Below are 12,743 nucleotides of genomic sequence, written 5' to 3'. Positions count from 1 at the left end.
CATTTTTAGTAGAGACAGGGTTTCACCATGTTGCCCAAGCTGGTCTCAAACTCCTGGGCTCAAGCAATCCACATGCCTCAGCCTCCCAAAGTGCTGCTTTTATAGGTATGAGCCACTTGGCCTGGCCTGGAAAGGAATATTTCTTATATGAATTGTTCTACAAAGTAAGTACAGAACAACATCTATAACTGTATAATTTTTCTATTATTTCCTGTCACTTATGACATGTAGCTTGTAACATGAGACCAAGGAGTGCCACAAAAACATGAGATGCACATTATTAAATGTATTTCATAGTGCTAGTTGCTAGCCATTCACTTACATGTGAGGGAGATCATTCTCTGGCATTTCAATGACTCATTTTCTCTCCTTCAGTTGCACTTAGTTCTACATCAAGAACTTCTTGTACTTAAGTTTCTTAGAACAACATTGATCTTTTTATAATTTCTTTAATAGTGTCATGGAGCTCCCTCTGTAACCTAATGTTCTTTTTCTCAATGATTCTCCATCATTTTGTCTTTAGAGCAATAGTATTTTTGTCTTGGTGTGTAATGAAACAGAGGTGTGAGGGTTCAGCAGTCACCAGCCTCATGCACAGTGCCATGAATGTCACTGTTATTCAGGAGACATGCTTTGACCTTTGGGCATTTATGAATCCATGCACTGCAGTAACAGCTCATACAAGTGGCTGACTAATTTCCAAAGGGTAAAAGGAAGCTCAGATTAAAAAGGAGATACAATTAATGTCCCACCAGAGTCACCAAAAAAAGAGAAAAATGAAGGAAAGAAGGAAGGAAGGGAGGGAAAGAGGAAGGGCGAGAAGGAGAGAGGGAGGCAAGGAAGGGAGGGAGGGAAGGAAGGAAGGGAGGGAAGGAAAGAAGGAAGGAAGGAAGGGAGGAAAAGAAGGGAGGGAGGGAAGGAAGGGAGGAAGGGAAGGAAGGGAGGGAGGGAAGAAAGGAAGCAAAAAGGGAGGGGGGAGGGAGGCAGGAAGGAAAGAAGGAAGGAAAGAAAGAGAAAGAAAAAAGAGAAAGAAGGAAGAAAGAGAAAAAGGAAGGAAGGAAGAAAGGAGAGAGAGAGAAAGATGGATGTGGTCTGTGGAATCTGGAGTCTGGATAGGTGCAAATGTTGGCATTTGTAGTTATACCTGGTGATGCTGGATGAAGAGGATAATAGTACCTAACTCTCATCATTCTGGGTGACTGGTAAACTATTTAGGTGACTCCTGAATTGGTCTTGAGCTAGATGGAAACTGGCTTTCAGTGGAGTTTAACATGGGACTTCCAGAGATCTTACAAATGATGACTCCCTCATATGGTAAGTTAATTGGAGAAATAACCACCTTAATTTTAACCAATTAGTTTAGGAGGATAGAATAGATTTGTAATCTATGTGGGAAATGAGCTCTAAATGAGAGACGTGGTCAAAACAACTCTCAAAGCAACACACAAACTTTCCACTTCCCATGTCAGTAACTCAAAAATGGCTGCTCTGAAGTCTCTTTCTTGACTTCCTGCATCAGATGCAAGAGGTAGTTTGGGATGACTCATAAAAGAGTAACCGCCTTATTGATAAATGCAAGACTAGCCTCAGAAATTCCTCATGATCTCATTGCCATTATTCTAGCATCTGATAATTAGTAGAGTGTAGAATATGACTAACTGAAGTCTGTAAGAACTTCAATCATCCAGGAAACTTGGGGAAAGTAAAAATAGTATCTAAATGCCAAATCTAACTGGTGAGATGATAAGGTCTGAAACATTTGAGCACAGACACAACATGGCTGTGTAATAATAAATCTGATTATTCTGACTGAGAAGGTGCCAATTTTCTGGATTATTTTTGTTGGATATCTGAGTATTTTGGCTGTGTTTTATTAAATCTTTGAATACTTTAGATACTTCTGAAGGATTAGATGAAAAAGGTTTCATCATGCTCTGTGAACAATTAAACATCTTTATAAGAAACTGCCATTTAGTAACCATAAAGTATATGTCCGTCCAGCAAACTGATCAGTGGCAAAGGAGAGTGTCATATGATTTTTTTAAAAACCTGTGCCTCACTGAGGCATAACGTATCACCAACTTGCAGGCTTATTTGTAGTAAATAGTATATCGTCAGGCTTCTCACATCTACTCTCAAACCCAGCATGTTCTTTTTGGTGACTTCTTTGCAACATGCTACAAGACTAAAATAATTTAACATCTGACTTCAATTGATATGAGACATTTGGAGTATTTTTTGCTATTTTACTCATTCATAATAGAGATGACAGAGATGGAGGCAACTAGAAATTAAGGTCCCAGATGTGAATAATAGGTTATTTATTGGTTGTTTTTGTGGGTTATTTTTGATGTTTTTGCTCTGTGGGCAAAATAGAAACCAACAAGGCCAGTGATTCTCATCCTCTGCTGTCAGCTCCCACTTGGTCACCTTTGGCAGTATTCATATACATGTAGATACATCTCTTCAGCTTCTGCATGGTTTTTATAGGGAAGCCATTGCTGTAGTATCTGTCAGGCAATGTTTAAAAGAAAAAAAAAATCAAATCACAGAATATATACTCAGTAGGGGCACGCTGACTTCAAGATAAAGCGATGTGAGTAAATCAACATTCCCCTTTGCTCTCTCCAGGCTTAATGGTGAGAACCGCACATTTAAATAAAAATGAGCATGTGCCTTCTTCTCCCTCCTGTTCCTGTTCTTAGACAACTAGATAACACTCCATGAAGGCCTGTCATTCAAGAGGACGTTAGTTTGGAGATGCTACTTGTATTGTGATAGTGGCATTTGCTCGAAAGCAGATAGTGGGTCTGCTTTTGAGACAGCAGTGCTGTGGGTGGTCTACGTTCCCTCTGTTTTAGAATCTTATCATTGTCAGCCTGGCTGAGATAAAGTTCATGCCCAACTTTTTGAAGTTGTGAACATGGACTCACAAGGAATCATTTGTTGGAAATATTTCTGGAATCTTTGATGTGCATCATCCCTCAAAAGCCTGGTCCTGTAATGCAAAAGGCAACATTAGACCAGGACAGAAAGAAATGACAGACATTTCTTTAACTTCTTTCACTTAATTTTAAAGAAACTTTTTAAACATTATTTAAGTTTCAAGAGCTAGCTTTTGATGACTTAGAAGGCTATATAAATTAGTTCAAGGCTGCAGAGGTTTTATAGGTGGTCTATGTAATTTCCTATTTAATTTGTAAAATCATGTAATTTTGAATGTATGGAAGCAAAATAGTTCTACTTTCAATAGATTTACAGAAAGTTGAATGTGAACATTTGTACACATATAAATATTTATGTAAAGATTAGGACCAAGTACATTTTCAAAAACAATTAATTTCACAATATTACGTTTTGAGTTGTAAAACAACCTGAAAGTTATTCATGAATGTGTTCTGCAAGCTTTGTTTGATATAAGGTGTTTCATATGGTTTTATAATGGAGATCTTCAATGGATAATAAAAGAAATACAGATAAATCCATTGAGAATCATTTCTGAAAAGTAGGAAATGTAATTTGAGATTATAAGGTGACAATTCTCTGAAATTTTTGGAATAATAAACAGAAGAAGAAAATTATCTTTAGGATCATATGATACATGGAACAATAGATTATGTATTATCTACTGGGGCAAAACATTTATTAGCATTTGTGAGGAAAATGTGACTTACAGAAAGGAAATAGAATTTAAATCTTTGCTTCTGGATGATACTTTACAGTGTTCTCTTAAAAATTCTCAAGCAACCCTGTCCACGTGAGAAACTCAATGTCAGATTTTCCTTACGTGCCACCAGTAGATTGCTCAAAATTCTCTTAAGAAGACGTTTGGGACTTTATTGTCAGGTCCAAATATAAATATTAGAACAAATTGTGTAGCGTCCCTCCTTAAAAGACTAAACGCAGCTCATATGGGTTGGTTCTTGATAGGAAATTGGAAGCAAACTATATAGTCAACATATATTTTAATTTTTATAAAGTATTCACATAAACCGTAATTTCTACTTCTGTTTTATTTGAAAAAACTGGATATCCATTTTATTTACATTAGTGGAGATGTGTGAAGGAATTGATAAAGGACCCAAGAGTTTTAGAAATTTACTGCAATGTGTCAGATACTCTAGAAGTTCCTTTTCTAAATAAAATTTGTAATTTAATCTTTTCTATAATTGTTTGCACTTTATAGATGAGAAAACTGTCCTTCAAGTGGTATTTCCAAGTTCATGTAAGCTAATTAATAGCAATACTAAGATTCAAAGCTAAGACTAATCAACCCTGGGCCTGCACACTTATACAAAATAATTCTTTGAGGTATGAGACTTTTATATCAGTTTTGCACTAATTCCTTAATGTAAGCATTTGTATATCTGCCAACCTTCTCAACATGTTATTAGCCACTTGACTTTGCATGAAGAGATGGGAAGTCAGAAAAATAAATTTTTAGAGAGATGCTTGATAACTTTTATGGACATAGTACAAAATGCATCAATAGTAGATATTTGTGGTTATTGTGACTACTGTCATTTCAAATGCAAGACTTCCTTTTAAATAAAGAACAGATTGGCTACAACTTCTTTACTCCACATAGCTCCAGTGAACAGCATTCCACAAATGTTTGTAGTAAAATGATGACTTAAGGTATCCTACTGCTAACAGGTTTCAAAGGAATGAAATTGTAAAATAATTTGAAATATGTGCTTTGGATAAGAAAAGACCAAAAACTAAAGTTTTGCAGTTATATATAGAAATTTGAAATTGGATGTAAATTGATGTGTTATACAACTGTCCAAGGCCAGCAAAATGCTAGGTGAAAAATAAAATTAAATGTACAGTAGTTGTATTAAATTGGTATTTTTCAAGAGATACCATTCCTAAAATTATATAGACCTATCAGATCTTAAAATACAATGCTTAGCACTCTGCCAGAGACAAACACTTTACCTGTTTCACAGGTGTCTATGAAGGATTCTTTTGTGTTTGACCTGCAGTTTACCCAATCCATGCAATTGTCTTGCCAGCACTTCGTCCTGCTGTGTCTGAGGAAGTCCCCTCCTTACTTCTGCTTATCTAGGCTTTTCCTCCTCTCTGCAGTCTCCCCTGCCTTTCCCATCCTTGATGTATTCTCAATTCTGTTGCACACAGAGATATGGGTTCCCTTCAGTAGCTACATTTTTACTAATCGTTAATTCTTCATTTCTCCTTCAACTGCGTCTTTCCAAGTGCTGGAGTCATGTCGTAGACTTGTTCTGTGCCTGCTATGGCTATCCTCAAGAGCCCGGAATGAGGGATTATCTATGATTTACTAAGAACTAAGATTAGCGTAGGCTGGAAGTAGGAACAGCTTGACTCAGTATAAGTTAAAAATTTCTAATGAATAGAATTCTTCCATAAGGGGAAAAATATATTTTGAGAGACGACAGTAAAGGTGTACATATAGAGACTGAATAATCACTTAGAAGAGATCAAGAGAATCTGAACTGTGATTGCCAATCAATAGGACCTGTCAAGCTTGGAGACCTTGAAGTTAATGATGTTATTACCACTGATACTCCAGGAAAAGAATAAAGGAGAAAGGGTGAAGTCAGATCCATCTTACTTCTTTATCAATGCAAATTCTCTTTCTCCCTAAAACAATGCCCTGATACAGGTCATATTCGGGACCACACCTATTTAGTTATGCCTAGTAAAGAGTACTTACAAATGAAGATGCTTTTATTGCATGCTTATTATTTTAGAGATGGTAGATTGTTGCCCCAGATGGTAAAAACTAAACAAAACTTGCCACTGTATTCAAACTTACTTTACTCCTACCTCTTTTTCCCTTCACTGAAAATATTCTTCAACGTGTCTTGCTTTTTCTTATGAAAATAATTCTTAATTCTAGCAATTAGAAAAAGATCTGTGCTACTGGCTAGGGTTATGGCTGTATGCTCCCTTCAGTTCCCACAGGATGAGAGGAAGTTCTGCCGGGATGCACTGCCTTCTCTCTGTATCAAGACTGAATGTGGTCTTGGCTTGTCTGCAGTGCTTCAGAAACTGGTCGTCTGCATTCAGTTCTCCAGCAGCTTCCTTCATGGAAATGAAGTTTGGCAGAAGAAGGAAATCTTCAGCCCAACCCACCATGTATACAGATATAACCACCTAAAGAGATGTGACAGTGAGTACAGGAAACACCCTATAGCCTGTAAACCAGGAAATAAGTATAGTTCCTAAGATTATGGGTGGACGGTAATCTATCCCCAGTCAGGTACATTAACTACCATGTTGTCCTTTTACCTCTGCAAATTTCTATTCCTTGTGAAATGCATCTACAGTGAAGTAAAGAACTCTAAAATTATGGCTATTACCTAATCCTAAATGCTAGTATGTATATATGTATTCATTCACTCACTCATTCATTCATTCACTTAGCATAAAATGTTGCTTTCATTGGAAAAAAAATGCTCCCAATGTTGATGTATTCACTATTTAAATATTTACCTTCCAGTCTCAGGATGCCAAAAAATTTGCTTCTGACTTATTTTCAGTCATTGCTGTTACCCTATAAGAGTCTTCCAGGCTCTGGAAAATAGTGAACTCTTTAGCTCTGCTCTGAGAAAATGCATATCATTCATCATGTTACAGAGAGAAAAAGCTCTCTCCAATTTGAAAATTCTGTTTGTCATTGGAAATAAGGGTGAATTATTCCTCCACTTTGAGGAAGTTTCTATTTTCATGATACCATCCTCTCTTTCTGTCTTTTCAGGGTGAGATAGTTCTGAATATTTTATGTGTTTTCTTGTCACTTAAATCTATCCATAGTTGGCAAGAATTACTGCAGTTTCAATAAGTCACAATTGTCAATGCTTTGGGACAGTAATTAAATTGGCATCATTGATTTATGTCACCTTGCATGAGAGGTTTGCAAAGCCTCTCAACCTTCAAAGATGTTGCTTCCTGATATGGTTTTGCAACGTCCCCACCATAACTCATCTTGAATTGTCATTCCCATAATCCCCATTTGCTGTGGGAGAGACCCACTGTGAGGTAATTGAATCAAGGGGATGGTTATCCCCATGCTATTCTTGTGGTAGTAAGTGAGTTCTCATGAGATCCAGTGGTTTTATAAGGGGCTTTTCTCCCTTTGCTTAGTACTTCTCTTGCCTGCCACCATGTATGATGTGCCTGTTTTGCCTTCTTGCCATAATTGTAAGTTTCCCGAGGCCTCCCAAGCCATGTGGAACTGTGAGTCAATTAATTCTGTTTTCTTTATAAGTTACCCAGTCTCTGGTATGTCTTCATAGCAGCGTGAAAATGGACTAACACCATTTCCATTTCTATCCCAGCACAAGCAGTGTAGCAATGACTACTGATGTGGATTCAGAGCCTGGTGTTGGAATGCTTATGCTATTCAGGTGAATGCAGTCTGGTGCTAGAAGGGCTGTACTGTTCAGGTGTGTGTCACATCTGTTGCATACTTCCTGATCATGGTTTACTTATATGAAGTCCAACAATACCAAAATGCCTCCCTTGGCACCCAGCTGCAATCTTGCATACAAATCCTCTTCTTGAGAAACTTTTATCATTGTAATCATGTAAACATAGAAGGGCAAGTCCACACCTGGAGATTCAAGTGCTCTAAAAAATACTTTAGAAATAATGTAATTGCCCCTTTACAGCTTAACTTTTGACTAACTACAAAAACAAAGTAAAGCAAACCAAAAAAATGAAGTAAAAAACCACAGCTTTTGATTTTTTTTCTGTGTTCCACCTTTTGTTTCTAAGTGTAATAAACCAAAGAGTTAAGGTGCAAAAAACAGCCCAAATGAAGTCACAGATCTTTAAAATGTGATTCTAGTTTCTCAAAGGTTGAGGCTACCAGGTTTACCTACATTATTGCAAGTATTTTGGCAGTCATTAGCTGTCTACTTATTAACCACCAGTGGGTCATGTCTATAATTTGACATCCATTTTTTTTTAACATTTGAGAGCAAATTATTGCTGACATGACACACACATACACAGTGAGCCTTCAGTTAACATCCTTGACAGGTGTTTGCAAACTTCCAATTCTAGTAAAAGAACTTATAGTGAAAACAATTTTACCACAGACTAATTTATATAAACAAAACTTACCTTCCTATGGCGTATTTCTGGTCACAAAAACAGTACCAAACCTCTACATCATGACCCAAACACTTCTAATATTAAACACTGAACTACATGTTAATCGTATGTACCTGTAGGAAAGATTAATAAAAACAGGTAAGATAATTACCCATTTTTGTAGCTCAGGGTCATGGGTGACCAGAGCCTAAGGTAGAAACCAACCCTAATCAGGATACTATGCCATTGCAGCATGCACACACACACCATGTTCACATAGACTGGGACCATTTAGACACACCAATTTACCTAATTTGCACAACTCTGAGATGTGGGAAGAAACCAGAAGACCTGGAGCCAATCCACAAAGACACAGGGAGAATGTGCAAACCCCACAGAGACAGTGACTCCACTTGAAAATCATTTTTTCCACTCATCAACATTACAACAAAATGACATTAAACAACATGATGTTATTCTAGGACATGTTATTAGTGTGCATACAGACACAGACACACACACACACACACACACACACACATGCATTTGCACTATAGATTTGTGATGTCTAATGCAGTAGCCATTAGCCTCATGTGGATATTGAACACTTAAAATACAATTAGTCTAACTTCCATGTTCTTTAAGTACATACCACATTTCAGAGATTTAGTATGAACAAGTAATGGAAAATATGTTATTATAAATTTGATTTATATTGATTTCATGTTGAAATAATTGTATTGTGTATGGACTAGGTTACATATATTATTGAAATTATTTTTACCTTTTAAAAAATTTTAATGAAGACTAGAAAATGCAAATTTGTGTATGTAGTTCACCTTAGGTTTCTACTGGAAAACATTGTTTTAGAGGGTTTGCCACATGGCCAGGCAACCAATAAAGCATTTGGAAATATCTAGTTTTACAGGGTAGCAGAGTACCTTCTCATCCACAAAGTCCCTGGGGCTCAAGATGCCTCAAGACCATGGATCCATAACTGGTTCTCATGGATATATTTATAAATTTATGTCACATAACTGGTTCCTATGTAATGCCCCCTCTGCTCAATGCTGACCAACTCTATGTTGAAGACCATTTTCCAATTTTCACAGATTACAGACAGAGGAGTAGCATCTTGGTTTCCTTCCTGCTCAACATGATGTCATTTAAAGGAATGTATTGGGAGATAAATTTCCTTGTGTCTTGTGACAACTGCCAATCTTTTATTTGAAAATTTAAAACGGCCACACAAATCATGTTTTTTATTGTCCTAAGAAGAATATACCATTCTTATTTGAAATATATTATGTGATATGAAATCCTGTTGGAATGCAAACTGGTAAACACTAAGAGGAAAACTCCATGAGTGCAGTTTTGTAACTTTTCTACTGTTGGTTGGTAAGATTGGCAGAATAGGTAGAAAAGAAGCAAAGCAGTCCTCCTCAATCCATAAACCTTTGGATGCCCCTTCCCCTCATGTGCTGATGAGTGACATTTTACTTAATAAACAAATAGTGAACTTCATTAGGTACAGTAAAATGTATCTTGCATATCTTGACTTATTTCCACTACCGAGGTTCCTGCACAAGTTGCCGTCTTTACTTGTCCTATATCACTGTAAGAGCCTCCTTTTCTATTTCACTACATGCTCCTTTAATACACTCTGAAAAAGGAACCTGAGCAATTTTGTAATATTCTAAATCATATCATGTAATTTCCCAAATTAAAACCTTCCAGTTCTTCACAACTGAACTTGATGCAAAGCCTCAAGGCTGACAAGGCTGTGCAAATTTCCACCCTTGCCTCTCTCCCTGAGTTCACCTGGTGCCATGTCTCCTTTCTCACTAGGCATGAACGCACACTAGCATGCTTTTTATTCCCAAAATATACCAAGCACATTCCTGCCTTCAAGCCTTTGCACTTACTATTTTCTCCACTTTCTGGCCCATTACTCTGTTCCTAATAGTGCATATTACTAAACTATTTTGTCCTGTTCATTTGTCATTTTCTTGTTTATTGTCTATTCCCCACAACACTTGCAAACTTCAACCCACTTGAAGGAAAACTCCACATGCTCTCTTATTCTCTAGTTTATTACCAGCAAAGACAAGAGTGCTTGGGTATATAATACACCCCATGTGATTATTTATGAATGAATAAAAACAGAAGTAGCAATTATATTGACACAGTTTTGACTTGCTTTCACATCCATAAGTTTCTCTGAGTAGTTTGAAGACATCATGCTTCAACATCTTCCATCTCTTAATCACAAGCTGATGAGCTTTTTCTTAGAGAAGATCTCATGCCAAAATATTTAAAATGTGTAGTGAATCTGTGCAGTGCCAAATATCTAACTGAAGGAAGGGGGATGCACAGGCTAGAGGAGGACAAAGACGGTGGTTTAATCTGGATTTTCACTCTCCATTTGACATGCTCAGTATCTATGTTCCTATAGTATCCCTGGCCCTGTCTGCCTCTACAAACATGAGTCAAGATCTGTCTGTCTCTACAAATGAGTCAAGATTTATGCTTAAATATTGTTATGCTCTAATATTTTAGTCTGAGTTTAAATGATTGTGAGGTGGGCAAGCCTCTAACCTTCTTGGCTCGTCCCACAAATTGAATCAGCACCCCTGCCTCTGCTTGCTATTAAATGGCAAATTGTCAAATATATACTAAACTCATAGCACCCATGTGAATAAGCAATGAATTCATGTTTATTCCTTCCTCTACTCTGACCATCCATGTTTTCTAGTAAGTTCTGAATTCTCTTCTTGCCTACTCCATTCTAAGGAGGAAAAAATTGGAAATTAAGTAGGCAGGTTTGCCTTTGATTATGGAAATGCTTCATTTGACATGAATACTTCAAATGAAAGTGTATTCAAAGTATACGTATTTCTATTAGTCTACCTGATTAATAGAATAAACAGCAAATCCATTTCATCATTTTGAAAGAATTTCCTTAGAATTTTTTTTTGTAGAAGAGAGACTTCTGTATTTTTAATAGCTATCTGCTTTTGTACATTCAGTGAATACAAATTTAGAGATGTAATGCTTGTGTCGGTCTCTATGGGACCTGGAAATAGAAAACAGGAAATAAACAGGTTGACAAAACTGTACAATTCAACTGACTCTATTTTTATGGTCTTATTTGAACTCAGTGATATGTATACAATATATAGTGTAGTATTTTAATTCAAATTGTACTTCTGAATTCTTGCTCTACTATTCATGAAAGCATCTTTCTTCTACTTCTACAGAATTAGTTTCTCCACTAATTAGCCAATCTTCTTTTGAAATATGCCCTGCCTGTAGCATTCAGTGAATTCACAAAGCAAACTTTTGATTTACAGAGAGACTGGCTGCTCATAAAATCTTAAATATAAAGAAGTCTTATAAATACAAATGAGACTGGTATTTTTTTAGATTACTAAAAAGATAGCCAAGAGGAGGAGCATGTAGTTTTATTCAGATTCCTAGATGGAGACAGTGAATCAGATTTCTAAGAAGAGGATCAAGATTTTTAGCTTCAGAATGTAACCCAAATTTAGCAACATCACTTTTCTTAAAATGTAGGGAATGTTAAAAAAGTGTCTTGTTCTAGGCAACATGTTGATTAGGCACAAAGAAAACTTCTTGCTTATTTATAGACCTTGAAATGTTTGGTACACCTGAGGAATTCAACTACCTCTCAATTAAGAAAAAACAAAGTTTACAAAAATAAAGATGTGACTGAGGGAAACAAAGACATACTCTTAAATATACCATCCTTTAAATGTCTTCTAAGGAATTTTTGTTTGGTTTAGGTTTTAATGGCCACCAACAGTGGAGCTGGCTTCCAGACTGTGAATAGATTCAGGGAACAAGAACGAAAACAAATCAACAACAATGACAACAGCAACATCTGTATATACTATAGAAGCAGATTTGTCATGATGTTGTACATTGGCTTTATACTGAGAAAGAGACTGAATAATTATTTTAAAGGTTCAATCCCATCTTGCACTTCTGACAAGTCCATTTTGTCCCCTGGTGAAGAACACTCCAGCAACTTCAGGCTGAAATGCAGGCAGATTCACTCAATCCCCACAAACTTTCAAAAATGTGCATCTGGGGAAAAAAAAAAGTGACAGAGACTGAGTCCCAGAGATATTCCCCAGGAACTCTCCCCAATCTGTGGTGCAGTATGTGGTCTGACCCAGCTGGACACCAGGCAGGACTTGGCCTCCAGCCCTTCTGGCTGGACTCTTCCCCAAGGTAGGGTTTATCCTCACATAAAATTGCCAACCAGGGCCCACTTGGGTATAGAACTAATTTAGCCTCCTGTACACTTGATGAATGAAGAATTTCCTCTGGGGACTAAATTATAGGGCTTGCTGGAGTTGCTCTTTCGTGATCTGTTATTTGGAGGTAATTTTCCAAAAGGGCTGGAACACATGGCCATGAGCTAGAATAGGATTCACCGTGAACAGCTGCCACTCGCTGGCCAGCACATCCCAGTGCCCTTGTCCTCTCCCCATCCTCCCCTGCCACTGCCCCTGCTTCCCCAGAGAGGAGGTCCAGACAACAGGGCTGAACTTGATGTTAGATCTTTACTTTCCTTCTTAATTAAACCACTAGAATGGAATCTGCCCACCTTTTTCTCCATCCAGGTTTCC

This window comes from Saimiri boliviensis, chromosome 9, assembly GCF_048565385.1.
Source record: "Saimiri boliviensis isolate mSaiBol1 chromosome 9, mSaiBol1.pri, whole genome shotgun sequence".
Lineage (NCBI taxonomy): Eukaryota > Metazoa > Chordata > Mammalia > Primates > Cebidae > Saimiri > Saimiri boliviensis.
Note: the sequence above shows the minus strand (reverse complement) of the source record.